The following is a 15911-nucleotide window of genomic DNA, read 5'->3' on the forward strand; positions in this document are numbered from 1 at the left end:
CTTTTGCCATGTTTTTCTACGAGCAGTTGTCACATGAAGCTTGAATAAGAAATCGGCATTGTCACATGTTAGGAGTAAGGCAAGGGCTCGGATATACATGGATATGTATATCTTCAATCAACACTTTGGACAGTACTGATGTTTAACTTGTGGTCAGGTAATTGTCCTTGAGTAGGTCATCACAGCTATCCTCATTTCAAGAGAGTAATGAAGAGTGATACATGAAGGCTTTAAGATTAGAACGTATTCCCTCATGTCGCCCCCTACATTTTATTATACCTCTAGACCTCCACCCCCCTCCTCTTCTTCTACTCTTCTGTTATTTTTGCTCTGTTCATATCAGTTAGCGTCTGCTTCAGCACTTCTCTCTCATCTCTCATTTGTCATTCTGTCTTTTAGGGCTTTCATCTCCTTTCTTTTCATTCCCTGCTAGGTACGAGTGTGTAGACTTGGCCGGATCTGTTATCAGGGTGTAAAACCGAGAAGGAAGAAAGAAGAGATCTACGATCGGTTTATTGACTTGATGACGTGTCCAATAGATTTCCAAAGTCACTACTTTGATAACTAAACTAATGCTATTGCAGTTGTATTAGTTATGAAGAGGGGTCCTGTGCTCATTGACTCCACTAGACTTATTGATTAATTACTGTCTGTGTGATATTCTGGCAGCTGTAAAAAGTCTCTTTAGTAGGACATAGAGAGACACCTGGGGCTTGTTCATAACACAGCAGTTTGCACAAGCTTTGGTGCTGAAAGTGTAATTTAAAAAGTGTAATAATTGAATTACTTAATTTATTGGTTGATTGACAGAAAATTAGTTTCCAGCTGTTTTGATGGTCACTGAATACTGTAAATGTGAAGGTTTATATCAGAATAATTGCTGCTTTTCTCAGTGTTTTTGTGGTCTCCAGCTCAATACATGGACTGCTGGTTTAACAAAAGAGGTAAACCTACACAAATTGTGATTGATTATGTAAAATTTTGGAGTGTTACATTATATATTTTCTTTGTTTTTACAAGCACCATCATCATATTCTGGTGATTAGTCAGTGCTGAATGGGCAGACTTGTCTTCTGGTGTGTAATGTGAATTTATACAGTAGTTGAACCTGATGACACTGAGAGGTTCAGGCTGTAGGCTGCAGTACAGATGTACCACAGGACTCAAAGGCTTTGTTCCTGTTCATTTTTGAAGATGAAACCTTAACATTTATTTGTTGGTCTTTCATGTGATAGAATAAGCCTGCAGGCTGACTTTAGGCTATCTAGTAGCTAGTGCAGCTTATTTAGTTTCATCCTGTAAATAGTCTAATGTGAACAGAGTCCTGTCACGTTTAACAGTCTTACCCAGGCTGAAGTGTGCACGTTTTGTTTTTCTCACTAAAATCTAATCTACTTTGACATTGCAATTGTTTCTGTGCATAGATTAAAGCGTCCCCCTGTGTGTTTGTTGATGATTCCCATGGAACCTCTTAAGCGTAACTCGCTAAAATGGGCTGGCAATAACTCTTCATACACCGCAGAGAAAATCTCAAGAGCCAAACCAGGACAGCAAAATGACTGGATAATTAGCACATTCAGGCCTGTAATTCCACATCTCAAATGACACTTAAGTGAGTGTGAAGTCTCGTGGGTGACCGAAGAAAACAAGTGTGTTTTACTGTTGTAGCGCACGCTGCATTTTCCCACCCTTGAGGAGTTTGGGGGGTGCAGATGTTGGCATGTGTAAGCTAAAGTGTTGCTAAGCAGCTGAGTGGGAGTGAATGGACCTCACCGTTATTTGTGAAGCACAGTGTCAGAGGCGGTCTAGCCTGCAAGGGCGACAGTGTCATAAAATATGTAGGAGGTGCCATCAGTACAATTGTGTGGTCACCCACAGCCAAGACATAACACCATGGAACCATGGGATATTTAGGCATTAGGTGCGTTGTGTAATATAATGACCTCTGTTTTAATGTAAGTGCTTTGCAAAACTTTGCTCCTGTTAAAAGCTTTTTTTTTCCAGCTGTAAACTGTTTTTAATCACACTAAAAGCGTGTCTCTGGTGATGTCAGTTGGTCTGTCCACCACTTTGGCCCAAAATGAAATATCCCAGCAGCTGTTTAAAGTATCGCCAAGGAATTTATGCAGATATCCAGAGTGGCCAACAGATTAATCCTCCAGACTTAAATGAGCCCCAAATTTTTCATCTGGTGCCACAAAGCAGGTCAGAGTTTCAATCACTTATCTAGTAAAATATCTCATCATCTGATAAATGGATTGATACAAGATTATGTAGACATACATTGTTTGCACATGATGAATCCTAATGACTTCACATCCCCTGGCTTTTCCTGTAGCACCAGCATGAGGCTGAACTTTTTGGCTGAACATTAAAAATGACCAGCAGCAGTCAGTATTTTACTGTAGGCTGAGAAACCCACTGCAACACAGTGTCACCCAGCACAGACCTGCAGTAGCAATCACAAATGGTTTGTAAAAACAAATATTTGCATTATATTTTCCAGTTAGAGTTTGTCAAAAAATGAGTTTATTGTTAAAATAAAGAAGTCACTTGCACTTGCAGGCACTTGCAGAGTCCCTCCCTTTGATGTCCACTTCAAAGATTGGACTGCACCCCCACATATTTATCCCTTGCCTTTTTGCTGGAAATTGTTAAACTGACAGAACTTGTCTGCCAGGTACTTCAAGCACTCAGCATACACAATGTGTGTCTTGGCACTCCACATACGTGGTTCACCAGGATGAATTTCTGGGTCATGTAAGGTCTGTGGCTCTGCCGAAGGGTCATCAGTAAACCGGTAATAGGTGGACTCTAGTGCATGGAGCCTGTGGTAATGATATACCCAATCTGCTTAAGTAGGAGAAAACTACTGCCCAGTCCTGTATCCTGCATGCTGGTCTCAGGTCACAAAAGTCAGTTATTCAAGGATAATGTTGCAACCAGCTCCTTCTCAGACTCACAATTGCGCAAATTGCTTGAATCATTAGTGGATCTGAGTGCACCTTCACACAAGGAGGCAGGAACCTAGGAGGGAATGTCAGACTGATTGATTCTTAGCAAGGAAGCTGTGAAATATTGCAGTTATTGTAACTACGGACAAGTTTTTCTTACCAGTACCTGCCCAAATCCGAAGACCATTGAAATACTGATGCATGAGACTAATAAATCAATCAAATGTATTTTAGGAAACAGAGAAAACACTCAGGACAACATTAACATGTTGGTGTTATCAAAGAAGATTAAAAAAGAAAGACAGAAATGCACTGAACAGAAATTGGTTGAAAAATACAGTTTCCCATTCAGCCCCTTCACCTTCTGATGGCTGTAGGTGGAGTCCTGTCCAGTCAATCCTGGAGAGACTCATGTTTCCCTCAGGGTTGAATTGTAATGACTTTTATGGTCCCATAAAGTACAGCGCCACCATCGAGCCAAAACTTCACTTTGTTTTTTGGTTTATCTGCAAAGTAATGCCCCTCCACCTCCAGTTGTACTAGTATGGTGACCATGATTGAGATAAGTATAACATCAGCATGTTAGCAGCATAGTGTAGCTTATGAAATCCAGCCTGGCAGAGCTGCTAACCTGGTTTAAATTCTTGGCCCTATTTGTTTTGGGTTATTGTTTTGCCCACATGTGGTGTTGTGGTCTGAAATGTGAAGAAAAGCACAGCAGGGGCGTTATAGCAGCAGTGATGCAGAATATTTTCTAGAAATGGCAGTGGAAGCTGTGCACAGAGAGAAGCACATATCTCCCCGAAACATGCTGGAACAAAAACACAATCCCTCAGATCTCCCTGAAGTTTCCTCTGTCAATGCAAAGCGTCTGTATGCAGCACAGACTAACTGCATGAGCTTGAGGTCTCAATTTTATTACATTCAAATCATCTCTCCGGCAGCATAAAGCATTTAGATTGAAAATAGCTCAAGTGCATTTATATCAGCGCTGTTATAATCAAGATGTTATTGACTTTTTTGTAGAACGAGCGCAGATACTTTGCTTATTGTTGTTGCTGTTAATCTGTTCCACCTTAAAAAGGATCCTGGGCCCAGAGGCCAGAAACAGTTTGTGCTGCCAGTTCAAAGACACTATTTACTTGCAGATTCTCACACAAGACACGCACAGGAGAGAAAGCTGAGCGAGTTGACTTGGGAGAGGAACTTCATCAAATCATCTGAGAGATTGCCGGCAGTGTTTCATCAACTACTGAACAATATACAACGTGTGTGTGTGTGTGTGTGTGTGTGTGTGTGTGTGTGTGTGTGTGTGTGTGTGTGTGTGTGTGTGTGTGTGTGTGTGTGTGTGTGTGTGTGTACTGACACAGCAGCACACACGCAAGAAGTGCATTGGTACCTATTTCTAGCGTAATTGCCAAAGAAAAAGTTGTTGACAGAGTTCAACTTTCCATACGCCTTAGGCAAATCATTTCAGGTGCATGTGTAGGTTGTTTTCCTAAAATATTTTAAGCAGACAAACATATTCTGAATATATTACATCTTTTCAGGAGAGGAGTCTTTAAATATGGATGTATCATCACATTGTTGAGGCTGACGAACATTCTTTGGACATCCTCATCCAAATGATGTATCCCATCTTGTAAATAAGCCAGTTTTTAATGAGTCGTAATGAGTTGTTTTTCCGAATGTACGTCTGCGTTTGAATTTGGAAGTGACAGCAGCTGGTAACAAGGAGACCTGGAGCAAGGTTGTTGTTTACCTCTGCAGCGCTGTTTTTTGACCCCTAAAGACCCCTGTCTACTCGTAACGAGACCCAACTCGCTCCCAGTCTGAGGAGAAGTAGCGCCATCTTCACGGCGCCGGGAGATGCTTCAGTGAGGACACCGTGCCCCCAGGCTGAGGTCGAGCTGAGTTGACATTCTGTCTCAGGATGTGCAGGGCAAAGGACATTTTGTGTGGGTGTGTTTTTTATCAAAACGGATATTTACCAACACGTTTTGTTTCACTCGTGCTCTTTGTCCCTGTAGGCTCATTTGGCAGAAGCAAATGCTGACATGGGACTAATACAAGAAGGGCACATTTGGCTCAGACTTGTAGTATCGATGTACTACTGTACATATGTTGGATGTGAAAAATGCCGAGACTATTGCTTGTTGGCCTTGAGGCTGAGGTTTCTATGAGAAGCTTTTGATTTATACTGATGAAATCTAATACAAGGAGACCAGCAGCTTCCATACAGTGACTCAGCTCATTGTTTTCTCATTGTTTTGGTGTTATGGCCCACAACTGGGTCATTCCTGCTGCTTCTAGCTTCAGCAGGTAGCTCCCATAAACTCCAATAATCCTACAACCTGCACAGCACCAAACAGCAGACAAAGTTAGCAGAGCTAGGTGGTGAGCACCCTGGGACAGTCCCAGTGGCTGAAGTGCTTCTATTTTCCTTAGTGTATATTAGACTAACATTTTCCAGGAGGTCAGTGGTCCAGTGTTTACAATGTAAACACTATAAGCTGAAATCAATGTTGTTTTTACTGCTTACTTTGGCTGTGGCCCGTAATATACGTACAGTACTGTACGTAATATGTCCTGATGCCATAGTGAAAAGATGATATTTTGTTGGCACCACGTTATAATTAGTGTTGAAATGATGAAGTAACAGAGAATTAGTTTGCAAGATTTCTGATTAATGATGAATAATTTAGCAGCAAAAAGGCCAAATATTTGTAACTTCCTGCTTCTCAAATTTTGGGGTTTTACATAATTTCAAAGTGAATATTTTAGTTTTGGGCTGTTAAGTGTGGGCTCGAGGAAACAAGTGAGTTTTTCACTACCTTTTGACATTTTGTGGAATCAATTATTTATGGATTCATGGGAATAAAATTTTTTACAATTGAATTTGTAATGAAGATAATTGTTTAGATTTGCCACGACACAGTGGCTCTGTAACATGGTGTTATAAAAACTTTATCAAAAGAAAACCCCCTTTGTTGAGAAAATCATCTGATTATATTTTGAGCCACCTTCCTGCATAAATCTGCAAATTAATTGGGAAAAACATTTTTCCTTCAAGCAACTGCAAGTCATTTAGTTTAATTTAGATACCACTGAAGTCATGGGGACATGTATATTGAAACAGAAATATTCATAATTGATGCATTAATTAGCTCAGTTAATGGCCTCATCTGCATAACTGGGTGTTTAATATATCAACGTGAATATCGTGGAACATTAAGCAGCTCAAGTGCCTCTTTTATTTATTTTTTCCTTGTCGGCCGTTTGGGAGCAGGCGAGACTCCAGCGCCGCTGAGGCAAAGTGAAGGATGTGGCTCAGTCAGCGAGGCCAAATACAGTGGGAGGTATATGATGAGAGACAGAGGCAGACAGCTACACACAGAGTCAGAAAGTGGGAAGATGGACTGCAGCGGGGTGAATAATAACGGCAGAGTGAGAGCATAGAAAAGTCCCACGAGACTGAGCATTATCATAGAGAACTCAGTGGGGAGCTGCTGCATCCCCCAGGAGAGCACCGAGACCTGTGCACACAATATTGCTCTCGTGCTTCGGCGTGTGTGGGGATGTTGAGATGGAGAGAGCATGAAAAGATAAAGATGAGTTCCCAAAATAGACCAATGAGGATTGACAAATATTTCAGGGTGCAGATGATGCGAGTAAAATAGATGGAGTGATCACTATGGCAGCATTTGATTAATAATTCACCAGCTTGTTAATTCACCACTTAATAGGATTTAGAGGAGATGTTTATGATATGGAAGCAGATTATCTCTTTTGTGTGTATGTGTTTATATGAAGATGTTAAGGGAGACGTTACCCACTGATTAATTGCCTTATTCTACAAGCCAAGTGTTATCAAAGAAATAAAATAAATCACACCTGACGAGATTAGAACCATTAGTCAGTAGTTTATCTTAATGCCTCTCTGCTCGGACCATTTAATCAGAGTTTATTGGTCTGTGATGGAAAAAGGAAGCATCTACCCCGAGCTTGTAATAAATGCATCATGGGAATGTAACAAGAGAGTAAAATCAGAAACAGTTTGAAATTTCAAACCAGCAGTGAATAATGGTTCCAGGAAGAGACACGACTTCCTGATGTTTTGATTGTTGCCGCAAAATGAAAAGGCGCGTCTCACTCAAGCCGACATAAGCTCTTTTTGATTAGCTTGTTTTAATTAGGTGCATTATTTATTTTGTGTGTCATTAGGTCGGGATCATAGAACCACGCTGCACTGAGCAATAAAATGAGAGGGGAAAGTCAGTCTTTTGGAACATGTTAATAGTGCAGTGATAGATGTAAAAAAAACCTAGCTAATTAACACTATAAGACATGGAATAACACAAAGGAGGTCTGCTTATTAATGTTGCAACGCAGCAGTTTGGATCCTGTCACAAGACTTAATTTGTGTGTTTACTTATTTTTGGTGAGCAAGTTTATTTTTTACTCTGGATCCATATTAACACAGATTGCATTTGCATTTTTGTTTTCTTACTCTGCTTCCACTTCTATTTTTTATGTTCCTCTTTTCTGAAAATGACAAATCTGTGAAGGACAACGTTTGGAGAAGGAGCAGGATATGTAAACAAACACATCACCAGATAAAGTGGCTGCGGAGCGAGAGGCTCCGGTTGCTAATTGTGTCTTTAAAACGCATTCAGCGGGGGGGTGGCCCGGTGGTCTGCAGCTCCGCCTCAGCTCCCCCTCCGCAACCCCATTTCATGTCTATTTTCCAAAGTTTCATTGCCACTGACGATTCAAATGAAACCAAAGAAAGATAGCCTGTGTTTTAGTGTCATTGCGTAACTGTAATTTGAAACCGCCTCAAAGCCAACTTCAAAGAGACCACACTGCTGCCACCATACCCATCGCTGAGCAGACCCATGCTTTCAGAGGTGCCTCAGGTAGAGTCATACCCAGAGTTAGGCTCAGAGACGGGGGAGTAAGACAGCATAGAGCAATTTGCACTGCAGCAGTCGTGGAAGACTGGTGAGGATGAAGACGCGGAGCCTGCTCCACTTACATTCACCCCAGTAAGACAACCAGGGCTGCATGAAACCACCAAAGATGTCCACTAGACTTTGTTTTTTTAAACAAAGGGTTGTGCTGGAGTCTTTGGTTTACAACACCAATTATTTTGGTAAACAAAGACAGAACGTGAAGAGAGACACAGCATAGTCTCTCATCTCATAGTCCACCTTTCTATCATTCATGAACATGATCATCTATATCAGACTTGTGCAGTGTGTGGATTTGCAGGTTTATTAGGGAGCATCCTGCCTGTATGGCTTAATATCCCCTAATATTCTCTGTCATGTCCTGCAACAAGTTTTGGAACATTTGTAGAGCTCTTTACATGAACAGCCCCACAGCTGTTGCAGAGAATGAAGCTAAGAGGGAGACACCTGTACAACAGCATCACCAGTGCCTGCAAGGCGCACGCCCATCCAGAACAGAACATCTCTATTGGTGAGATGATGTCGGCTTCCAAGGCACAAATTGCACTGAAACAGTACAATTGTTGCAAGGACGGCAAAGATCAATATAGTCACTTGAATACACGTGGACCCTCTGTAACTCATTTGTAATTTTATGATTGAAAGGAGAAAAATTACTTCTTAGACGTATTTGAATTGATGTAGTCTGTATTACTGTAGGGTTTAGTCTAAAAACACAAACTCTTAGAAACTAGAAGACGTCACCTTTTGAATGTCTCATATTTGCATTTTTTCCTTAACAGTTCTTCTGTTAAACGCGTGTGCACTGCACTTGCGTAAATAGGAGAACTACATTAGAGGGAGGGATGCTAAAATTCAAACGTCCAATAACAAAAAATCAAATGTCCCATCACACTCACCATGTGGTTGTCTGTTTAAACCCTGATCAAACAATTTAAAACTATACTGCCATCACTCAGTCTTTACAAGGTTGATATCACCCGCCTAAATATTGAGCTGTGTGGACTCATCATCTTTTTACAGGCAAGCATTTAAGAGCTCCACTTCCATCAGAGACGGCGTCTTCGCATGCTGCAGAGGTTAGCGATCATTAACGCTAATGTTGCAGACTACTCTCACAGCTTGGATGCCGATCAAGACTGTAATTACTGAACAATAAGAAAGAAAAAAAAAAGAAAAAAAGCAGCCACAGCTCTCTGTCCTGAAAGTAGACGGGAGGAGATGAGCAGCCTTGTGAAACTTCTTTCAATGGAAGCAGCAGCTTTGAGTGTTGAAGGATGCTAGACTGACAGAGATTAGAGTTGCAGGATCTAATTGGTCTTTCATGATTTCTCCATGTTAATTAGTAATGTTGAGTTAAATCGCAGCCTGTAAGTGTGACTCACCAGCTCTGGTAGGAGAGGCAATCATCTGCATAATTTTTATCCCCGGCTCATTGGCTAATTTTTTTCTGTCACATCAGTCTGATTTGGCTTTGAAATGTGGGAGCTCGTCGAAAACCTGGATCACGGCAATGCCGAGAGTCATTTGCCCGGTGACAATGATGCCTCTTTATTAGCAGTAAATCATTACATTAGCATCAGAGCAGGACACGGCAGTGGGCAGCAGTCTCGTCGGCTCCTTGGCACACAGCAGCAGAGAGGACATGCCAATCAGGCTCATGTCCCAGGCAAATCTGGGCTGAATCTGACGACAGTCTTTGTCGATGAGTATTCAGCAGCCATGGCAAAGAAACTAGCATCAGACACCAGCAGCAACATTGGATGGTGCTGGTGAAGCAGAAAACCTACAAGCTACGGCATCAACGTACCCAACGAGTCATTACGCTCAGTAATTAATCTTCCTTTCTGCTGTGACTCCTCCTGCACAACTATCATTTATTATACAATTATACATTTTGTAGAACAATTAAAATGCTAATTTTTCTTCTTGTATCATGCATAGTTTAGATATTTGAAGCATCATTTAACTCAGTATGCAGCTGCCTATTTTCATTCAGGTCATCAGTGTATCCTTTTGAAAGTGGTAAGAAAGGCATTTTCACATCTGTCCTCTGCCTCCTTTGGTCGAGACTAAGGGAAAAATTATGTGTCCTTGAGTGGTCGATGTGGCAAACATACGTCACATGTATGCCCACATACAGGAGTCACCAGAAGAGTGTGTGTAACCATGACCTCTGAAGTTGGGACGTCTAGAGCAGTGGTTCTCAACCTTTTTGAGTCGCGACCCCCAATTTAACATGCACAACCCCTCCACCCCCACCCCGCCAGTGTGAACGGGTAATGGATAAAGCGCCATCGGAAAAATTTACTTTGAGTTGTCAATAAAACTCTAGCTCTAATTTCACTCTAATGTTTTAGAGTTTACAAATCAAGCACTTAAGATCACACTTCAGCTATTAGGGGTCGGTACCCCAAGGTTGGGAATGGCTCATGTAGAGAACTGTTACCAACTGAGGCTAAGCTACAGTAAACTACATGCTGGTTGGTCAGCAACTCCCTCAAAGCTCTGTACGGCTGGCTGCTTGTGAAACTGCTGAGTCATGTTTTAATCTATTAGATAGAAAAGATGCACCATGTGGGCGTGGAAGATTTTGGGTTTGTTTTGACGGACAGACGGATGATGTTGCAGGACTATAAAAGAGGCATCTTCTTAGAAATAGAACTGGGAGTTTTATTGTGGGATCACTGTATCACTCACTTCTGGCTTAATCAGGCAACACTCACATGCTGACAAGCATTAATGTTGATATGGTTGCCTAAGGATTTTATATATACATCTACTATACTGATGTTGTAAATATTGATATAAATGTTCACTATCAGCAATCTTAAGAAGGAGGTGGTTCTGTTTGTAGTTTAGGTTTTGAGTATGCTAAAATCCCATTTCAGGTGGTTCCGGTCCGGTTGTTTAGTCCATACTGTGGTTTGATTGACTCTCTTCACCCCAACAAAACTAACATGACAAACACATCAGGCTTCATTTAACCTAACCAAACATGTTAGTTTGGGAAGCATCTTCAAACTATACAAGGCAGAGATATTCAGGATGCTCTACTTGAGTATTTATAGTAGATTTCACCTTGTTTTTTTCTCAGCCATTGGAACAGTGTCACGTCTAACATGTTTGTGCAAGTCAGATGTTGTTATTGTTTTAAAGCTGTGGCACTGCAATGCAGATTTGTCGCTGCTGTTCAGTGATCATGCAGCTGCCAGAGAAATGAAGGGAGACGGAGGAACGGCAGGCAGAGTTTTGTCTGGGTTGCAGGGTTGGAGGGAGCTTTGGTGTCGTCTCCCAACAAGGTCCTCAGCCTGCGCGCTGCGAGGGGGGACAAAAGTAAAAATGGGTTTTATTAACTTTACCTGATTTCTTTTCATGCTTGCAAGAGAACACTAATGGTTGCCGTACCGTGCATAAAGGTGCCTCGAGGAGCTGCAGCACAGTTAAATTGAACTCATTTTATGCTTTAGTGCGGGTGGTCTGTTTTCACAATTGCTTTTTTGGGGGGGCTAAATGTGGTTTTAGGAAACCCTTGTGATTTTCTTATGACTGATACATGATCTATTTGCTAGAAAATGAAACATAAGACCTAAGAAAGGAGCCTAAAACCATACAAAACTGAGATAATCTGGGATAACACCAACTGTCACATTCAGATTTATGATGGGGAAATGTTGAGGCATTTACAGCACGGATGAAACTAAATGATTTATGCTGACATTTCCCATAATTGTCTTTGATCTGCTCCACATTGATATTTTTTCCCCCTATAATGAAAAGTAAATTTCTAGGAACTTAATCTCTGAAACTGAAATCATTTCAGTTTTTCCCCATTTTTTTCTTAACTTAATTAGAATTATGGAAAGAAAAGGGGAGTATTACTGTATGATATTTCATTTATCCACATCAGCCGGATATGTTGGTCCAATTAACAGCTCAAGTGCAACGCCCTGATAGTGTTGCAGTGTTATTATTCTGTATTTTAATCAGAAACTAAACTTGGATAATGAATAAAAACACAGCAGTCTGATGCTGATTTGGACAAATTTGAATGTTAAGCTGGAAAAACCCATTAGGATGCCGCCAGTGCTATAGTGTAGAGTCAAATCCAGCCTGCTGCTACTGAGCTCATGTACACTTACAGTGTACAGTAAATGCAGAATGTATTTGTTCATCTCAAATCGGGCTCTCAGATGACTTTGACATGGCTTTTTATTGGTCGTATTGTTTCCTCTGTGTCTTCAGAACCTCAGGGTTTGAGTTTTCTTTTCTTTTTTCTTGGTGGATTTAATGGAGTTGCAAATCTGAGTGGTTGCCCCATTTGTACTGAAACAGTTTGTTAGTTGTTCCCGCATTTTCCTCTGATACAAAAATCAACAAAACCCTTTGTATTAGAATTGGTGCCCGCAGGCATGTTCTCTGTCTAAATGCAGTTTGTTGGATGTTGAAATCAGTATGAGTGGAAGTTTTATACAAAGCCTGCTGAGTGATTTATTGGACCTGTACTGTGAAGTAAAAGTCTGATTAGCAAAACCTTTGTCAGCATTACGTGTCCTCTCTTGCTGCACTCTCTGCCTGTCTTCCTGATTGCCACGATCACCAGTGATAAATAGACACTCCGTTCCTAATCACTGCCATCTCAGTACTATTACTGGGCCCACTCATTTCAGGGCTGGCAAGACGGCTCGGCCTGGCCGCCCTGCTAGAGGCGTCAATGCTTTGTCTCATGAAATGTCACCAGTGTGCTGACTTCAGGAGCGGAGCCAGCACCTTGGTGATACAACACCCCTGCTCTTATTACCTCATTCATTGAGTTACATAATACATGACAAGGACACTGTACGTTAAAGGGATAGTTTGAGAATCTGCCAAGGTTACATGTGAAGATTGTCCTATGTCTGTATTGTAAATGTCACGCTGCAGTCAGTGAGCTTGGGTAATAAAATCTGCCTATAACCACCTCCAGAGTTGACAAATTAACACATTTCAGCTTATGTTTATACTGAAGTGTGAAAGCAACAGTCTTTTCCCTTTATAAAACTATTCCTTTAAAGGTTCAGTATATAATAATTGTCAACGTTTATTGGCAAAATCTGAGTATACTACCCATGAATATATTTGTATAAGTGTATAATCGCTATAAAATAAAATTCATTTGGTTTTCGTAGCCTTATAATACTTTTTTTTTACTTCTTTTATACGTATATACATTTAGCAAGGGTCTTGCTAGAGAGCCCGAACGGGAAATCCAGCCAGCCAGAGAGCACGTTTTCGCAAGTTTCGCGTGCATAAATAAACCAACGAAGAAGGGGGCAGAAGGAAAGAAGAAAGAGTAGGAAACAGCAGACATGTCGTAAAATGGTTTAGATCTTCACCTCATCGCTCCATGCTCCTGAAATACTCCCAGTCGTCCCAGTCGTGGTAAACAGGTTTTTTTTTCCTAGGAGGCCACCGTCACTTTGCCGACGGGAGGGGTGAGTGCGAGTGAGTGAGTGAAAGCGATATCACGGTTTTACGATATTACACACTGAACCTTTAAAGAAGACAGTGTGTCCAAAAATGTTTTGCTGCTGAGAAGTGAAGAAATATTCAAACTAGCATTTTGCTGTCGGCATCTAAAAATTAGCATTAAATTTGATAACGCAAAATAGGAATAAGCATATTAAAATGTAAAGGCAAAGATATATATGGAGATAAATGATACCATGGAACAGATGCCAGTGACTTCTCATCTCTATGCTGTTCCTCAGAGTGGAGCTAATTGCTCTCTCTGGCACCCAATTACAGTTTCCTTATCATACACACTTGAGGTGGCAATTTCCTTCTCAATGGGTCTCCAAGTCAATGAGTACCAGTCTGCCTCAACCTTCAGCTAGCATAAGAGGCAATAATTATGGTGACACATCGAGACGCATGCAGCGTTACCTCTTATTTCGTATTTAATTTAGAAAAAGAAGTAGATGAAATACTTGTAAATGTTGGCAAACAGAAGCCACAACGTATCACAGTTCTTCTCCTCGGAAGGGTTTGTATAGCAGCAAGACAATATTAGATATCGCTCCAGAGCTTTTCAGGTATGTAGGTGTCTCATATCTGTTTTTGCCTGGGTTAGGGTTAGACTGGATATTTATGTTTCTGCTATGTAGCTGAGAGCTGAAACCGTTTCTGTTGAAAATAGCAGCTCTTAAATTATAAAAAACTAAACAAAAAACACACACACAGCAGTTTAAAGCTCTCTTTAAGCTCACACAGAAACTACACAGTTTTAGCAGAATTCTTAATAAGTTATTAATATAGGGAAGAATTTGTGAATGAATGTGAGATTCCAGCCACAAACAGCTAGTTGCGTTAATTTTATAGGTAAATGTCTTCTTTTTTACTCCCTTCTTAAACATGAGCAAAACTCAGTAGGCTACTTGGTGTTTTCACAGTTAAATTGCGAAGGTCAAAGTCACCAACCAATATCTGAGAATTAACAGTAATAAGGTACAAAATAATATCTGACTATATCTGATACAGAATCAGATCGGCTCTAATATTGTAAACAGATGAGTCGACATTTCATAGCGTAAAGCACAGTGGGTTGAGCAAAATTCAACTTGAATCTGTGAACCGACTCTCTGCTAATCGATATTTCCTTGCAGCAGTGAGAGACTCTCAGACAAAAGAGGAAACAAAACACTGGGGGGAACATGATTACAAGGCTTAAACTTTGTGGCCTGACTTTTTGAGGTCGTCCTGATTGTAGTCATTGAATTCTTTGGAGAGGGAATCTCTATTTCAACGGGCCTGCAGAGAGACAGAGAGGAGGGGGAATCATGGGAGCCTGGTTCTTACAGAGGTTGTCTCATAAAGCAGGATATTCACTAAGTCCTGCTCCCACAGTGGTTCAATTGGGCCTATCAACCATCAGGCAGCTTGAGTTTGAATACAAATTCAAATCCCAAAGTGAAATTCATCTGTCTGTCAGCTCATCCACCATTTGCAGAAGAATTAAAAAACCTAATAACGTTTTTTAGGTCCGTCAAGATGTTAAAAAGTGGATGATCCGAGTTGTTCAGAATGGTCTCTCTTCAGTGCACATCTCTCCACCACATCCCCCAGTGAGTCCATCAGGGAAACATGACTGAAGTCAAGTACCTCAGGACGTTTAGTCTGTATCCTAGCAACAACTTCATGGAGAACATCACATGGAACTTCAGCAGTTGCCGTTGGTGGGATGCACACAAGTATTGTTATGATAATAAGAAATACTGTAGATACTTTCTGAGTCTTCACCAATATCTCCAGCTGCACTCTTGATGGGCAGAGACTTGACATTTCCCATGATGACTGATGTACATTACATCTCCACTTCCAAGCCTTCACCTTTGCACCAGCATAGCAACCACAAAAACACCTCAGACACCATCTCAGCGGGAACAGGAATGTGTCTCTGAAGCTCCTCTCCTGAACAAACGCCTCTCCCCACAGAAGTATCCATCAAATATGACAAAAACATGAAAAATAAAGCAAAGGTTGGGTAAACACTCAGAGCTACCAGACTTTACTGAACAAAACCAAAGTAATGTGTGAAATGAGTGAGTACACATTTTAATTATAGGAATTTATGGCTGAAGGCTTCCCACTTGACTGTATTGTATTTTGGGGTGGCGATCTGGCAGTAAGGATGCTGCTAATGCACTTAGACTGACTCTTTGATGTTGGCAATTGATGCTGATTTAAACTTGCACTACTTTATTGGCTTGGTATCGTTCCTGTGTTAAACTGTCAGGTTTATGAATGCACTGCAATTTCCTGAAGAGGGATAATAGGGTTAATCAATGAGTCAATCAGTAGAGGTTTTGTAGTTCTGTCACATCACCTACTGGCAAGCACATTTGCTGTTGTCATGGGGATTGACTGGAAAGCAGCCTTTGTGTTCCAGCACCAACAAAATAGGACGTGGCAACAACTATCGAGTGTGAGATGCCTGAGTGAGTTT

General features: G+C 41.0%; 1 protein-coding gene across 2 annotated transcripts in view; it reads left to right on the plus strand.

Annotated features, from left to right (window-relative positions):
• The window catches only part of LOC310999419 (mannosyl-oligosaccharide 1,2-alpha-mannosidase IA), a 194792-nt gene that overhangs the window by 112556 nt on the left and 66325 nt on the right, over positions 1 to 15911 (plus strand). The window lies entirely within an intron of this gene.

Source organism: Trachurus trachurus, assembly GCF_905171665.1.
Source record: "Trachurus trachurus genome assembly, chromosome: 16".
NCBI lineage: Eukaryota > Metazoa > Chordata > Actinopteri > Carangiformes > Carangidae > Trachurus > Trachurus trachurus.